Source organism: Papio anubis, chromosome 6 (genome assembly GCF_008728515.1).
Source record: "Papio anubis isolate 15944 chromosome 6, Panubis1.0, whole genome shotgun sequence".
In the NCBI taxonomy this organism is placed as follows: Eukaryota; Metazoa; Chordata; class Mammalia; order Primates; family Cercopithecidae; genus Papio; species Papio anubis.
The window spans coordinates 101,536,454-101,541,132 of NC_044981.1; the positions used below are offsets into that span (position 1 = coordinate 101,536,454).

Consider the following 4,679-nt stretch of genomic DNA (forward strand, 5'->3'; position numbering starts at 1 on the left):
TGGTCAGACGTGGTGGCTCACACCTATAATCCCAGCACTTTGGGAGGCCAAGGCAAGTGGATCACTTGAGATCAGGAGTTCCAGACCAGCCTGGCCAACGTGGTGAAACCCAGTCCCTACAAAAAATACAAAAATTAGCCAGGCATGGTGGTGGCCATCTGTAATACCAGCTACTTGAGGCAGGAGAATCCCTTGAACCTGGGAGGTGGAGGTTGCAGTGAGCTGAGATTATACCATTGCACTCCAGCCTGGGCCACAAGCATGAAACTCTGTCTGGAAAAAAAAAAAAAAAAAAAAAGCAGAAATTAAACAGTGTTGGTCAAAATGGGTGAAAATTTAAAAATGGACCAATAAGGTACAATACCCGGGCTTGACAAGAGCATAGCAGAGGTTGTGAATTGAAGCAGAGAACAGGAGGCACAGCTGCCAATTCTAGTCTTCCGGGTGAGCTGAATCTGCTTAGGCATAGTATTTAACACCTTAAAAAAAAAAAAAAAAAGGAAAAAGGGACCCCATAGGAATCATATTTAGTACATAAAAGGCAACAAGGAAAGACTGGTTAGATGGCCCTATGGGAGGCCAGTTTGCTAGCATGGAAGCAAGGCTTTCCTGAGGCTGCTGGTTTGGTCAGAGACAGATGTTGGAAGACCACTGAAGAGCAAAGATCAGGTGAGTAACTGAGATTGGCAGGAGGCCAGATGCGAGAGAAGAGTGGTTGTATATGTGTGTGTCAAAGAGGCAAGGGCATTCAACTTTCAATTGAGAAAAATGAATAGGGAGGCTGGGCATTGTGGCTCACGCCTGTAATCCCAGCACTTTGGGAGGCTGAGGTGGGACAATCTCTTGAGATCAGAAGTTCAAGACCAGCCTGGGTAACATGGTGAGACCCCATCTGTAAAAATAAAAGTAAAAAATTAGCCAGGCGTGGTGGCATGTGCCTGTAGTCCTAGCTGCTCTGGAGGCTGAGGTGGGAGGACTGCTCATTCCCACCTATTCCCACTATCCACTCTGTCTCTAAAAAGAAAATAAAGAGAAAACTTGATAGTGAAGATGATGATTATAACAACTAACATTTATTGAGTACAAACTGTGTGCCAGGTGATGTTCTAAGCACTTTACATATATTAGTTTATGTAATCTTCACTACCACCCCAGGAAGTATTATTATTCCTATTTTGAGACAGTCTCACTCTGCTGCCCAGACTGGAGTATAGTGGAGCAAGCATAGCTCATTGCAATCTAAACCTCCCTGACTCAAGCAAACCTCCTACCTCAGCCTCCCAACTAAAGCTGCATGCCACCATGCCCAGCCGATTTTTAAATGTTTTTGTAGAGATGGTGGTCTCACTATGTTATCCAGGCTGGTCTTGAACTCCTGGACTCAAGCGATCCTCCTGCCTTGGCCTCCCAAAGTGCTGGGATTACAGTTGTGAGCTGCCATGCCTGGTCTATTACTATTATTCTCTTTATTATTTGTCTTTTATACAGAAAGAAATCCAAGCAGAGAGAGATCAAACAATCACCCAGAAATTAGCCCAGGACTCTAACATTAAACTGTACAACTCTCTCTGAAGTCATGAAAAATTTAATGTCTCTTTCTTTAGCTGTAAACATCTGTTCTCTAACCTGCCTACATAAGAGACATTGCTGATGATTAAACCTTTGTGAGGAGACTGCCTGAGTTGTCATTATGAGAGTGTTAGCTTTATTATAAGGCAATGCTTTTTCCAGAAATACTAAATAGATGCTCACATTCTCATGCAACACCACAAGGCCTTTAAGAAGTTTACAGAGGCTCATCAACTAAAGAACCCTCCTGTGTGCTCACAATAGACAATAATGCCAAAGGAATCCTCTCTCAAAAGAAGAAAGGTCTCTTTCTGACACCCTCTTGCAATTCTTTCAAGGTTCGGGGAATGGCACACTTCCTTCTTATAAAATGGTTCCCCACTGAGAATAATAGCTAGGCTCTTGTCCTTACAAGAGGCTCTCCCACAAGGGCCAAACCAGAGGACCAAGCCACCTCAGAAATGGGGTTTTGAATCTGGGAGGCAGCAGATAGAGAAATAGATAGCGAATACATCTGTTTTCACAAGAGCCTGTTGTTCTCTGTACTAACTGCTATAAAAACGACATGAAACTAGCCACACATTAGTTTTGGTTCTCGTGACTAAATCAAGGAATGGCATGATGGTGCTGTGTCATTAGAAATGAAACTAGTTCTTAAGCGAGAGAATAGGGCCAATATTTTAATAACCCGAACCATTTCATAGAAAAATCAAAGCTGAAACTTCAACACCCTAGCCCTGAACACCTGCTGCTTAAGTTGATTCTGAACCAGTGAAACTCCTGTATTGTCATGAAGACATGGGATGGGCCCTGACTTGCCCAACACTCATGGTGGCTGGGGACATCTTTCCATCTGCTGCTCCTGCTAAGGTGGAAACGGGGGCTCCATCTTGGCTTCGATAGTGTTGACTGTATTTGGCACTTTAAGTATCTCATATTCAATTTTTTTTCAAATATATAACCTTATATATTTTTATGCATGTGACATATCCTCTAATATATGAATTTGACCTTCCCTGAGGTATTATCATCCACATTTTTTCAGATGAAGAAATTGAGACTTAAAGACCTAAGTGACTTAGCCAGAAGCAGGCAGAGCTGGGCTTCTGACCAAAAGTGTTCTTATCTATATCTACCTCGAATTTGGCCTGCATCACAAAAATAACGACGTTGAGGTAGTAAACATTCATAAGTTGCCTCCTGCCACATCCACTGCACCTTTTCCTGCCTCAGCACCCAGGTTTTGCCTGGAGGGAACCCCAGGCACTGCCTCCCCCTTCTCTGGCAGGTGGATACAGCCAGCTTCTAGGGGTGGGTCCTCCTGTGCTTAGGTCAATCACAGCACCCATCATCTGGCCAGGTGATTGGCTCAGGGGTGGGCATATGGGCTGATTCAGGCCAATGAGGTTTGAGGAAACGTTCACTCGCGCTTCTGGGAAAAAGCTTCCTCAGTCCTCTGTTGTAACATGGGGGAGACAATTCCTCTTTCTGGCTGGTGTATTGGAGAACACAGAAAGCCCAAAATCCCTCAGCCATTTGTGCCACCAAGAGAAGTGCCAGCCTGCGCATGAAGTCAGCACAGGGAAGAGGCAGCCCTTATGAACAAAACAGACCCGGCGCTGGGATCATGAAGCGGGTGTAAATTCCAGATCAAGCTATGGAGTTTTCAGGCTGTGAGCCAATGCAATCCCTTGGTTGGCTTAAGCTGGCTTGCGTTTGATTTTCCGTCGCGTGGAAATTCTTAACCAATGTGAACACTGCTGGTGTCGCTCCCAGTAACATCTGATTGTCGCTTTGGTTTCTCAATCAATAGCATAAAACCCATTTGACAAAAATGACTAATCCTCTAAAATTCATCAGCATTTCTGGAGCACAGACATCTCTGATGCCCACCTGACTTTCCAGACAGGACCCTCGTTTTTCTATTCCTGAGGTCTGGCTTCTTCCGTTTTCTGCTCTGGTGTAGCTCAGTCTAGGTCATTTCTCCTCCGGGTTCCACCAGTGACAAGTGACAGCTGCACTCTGCTGAGGAAAGAAGCAGGAGCATGGGCAGCCAGCTACAGATGCCACATCAGCCTGACAAGAAAAGCAGGGCCAAGAAAGGGTTTGGCCACAATATATTTTTGTTTGTTTTTGATACAGGGTCTCCCTCTGCCGCCCAGGCTGGAGTGCAATGGCGCGATCATGGCTCACTGCAGCCTCGACCTCCCAAACTCCAGTGATCCTCCCCACTCAGCTTCCCAAGTAGCTGGGACTACAGGCCTGCACCACTACACCCAGCTAATTGTTGTATTTTGTGGTAGAGACAGGGTCTCACCATGTTGCCCAGGCTGGTCTCAAACTCCAGGCAAGCAATGTCTGCCTTGGCCTCCCAAAGTGCTGAGATTACAGGTGTGCACCACTGCGCCCAGCCTCACACAATATATATTTAATAGAATACATACACTATTACCTCACCAGCTCGCTATCAGAAGGCTGAATCCCAAAAGTGTTGGAACCACTCTGAAGATCCCTATTTGCTGCTGGTTGACTCTCCCAAAGTTTCAGAGATTTGGCATCAAAGAGTATAAAGTCATATAGGATTGAGAATTTGTAATAAAAACTGGTTTTTGCGATTCTACTCAATCTCAGTTTCTCTAGGAAAATTCTGTTATTTCCACTTCTGGCCAATATGACTAAGCACCGAGGTGGAAACACAGCCTAAGGAGTTGAAAGAGCCCCGTTAACTACCCTCTGCAGTCCGATGTGAGAAAGAAAACATCAATAAGTATGGTGGGGCTAGATGTGTAAAGGGGGTCCCTGTTTCCCTCTCCATTTCCCCCATACTCTATCAGCGAGGCCATTTTCCAAATGTATCTTAACTCATCCATTTCTCTCTCTGTTTACTAGAATCGTGTAACTTATTCACTCCATCAGTGTGTATGTTGAAGGTCTGCAGTGTTCGCCACATTGTTCCAGTGGCTGGGAGACCCAGACTGACAATGGGATGTGAGCTGCACATTCTAGGGACTCTTCTTGCTTGGACCAACGTAAGTGCCTTCCTACTGAATGCTCCCTGCTTCCTCTTTTCCTGTCTCCCCCATTCTCCACTTTGTAGCCTAAAAGGTCTT

The 4,679-nt window shown here is 45.2% G+C and overlaps 1 long non-coding RNA gene across 1 annotated transcript; it reads right to left on the minus strand.

Moving 5' to 3' along the window:
- Nucleotides 1-238: 238 nt before the first annotated feature.
- On the minus strand, nucleotides 239-3,756 carry LOC103883898. Its single transcript, XR_646278.2, has 3 exons — nucleotides 3,463-3,756; nucleotides 365-479; nucleotides 239-273 (listed from the first exon to the last, which is right to left on the minus strand). It is a non-coding gene; the product is annotated as an uncharacterized LOC103883898 (long non-coding RNA).
- Between the last annotated feature and the right edge of the window lie 923 nt (nucleotides 3,757-4,679).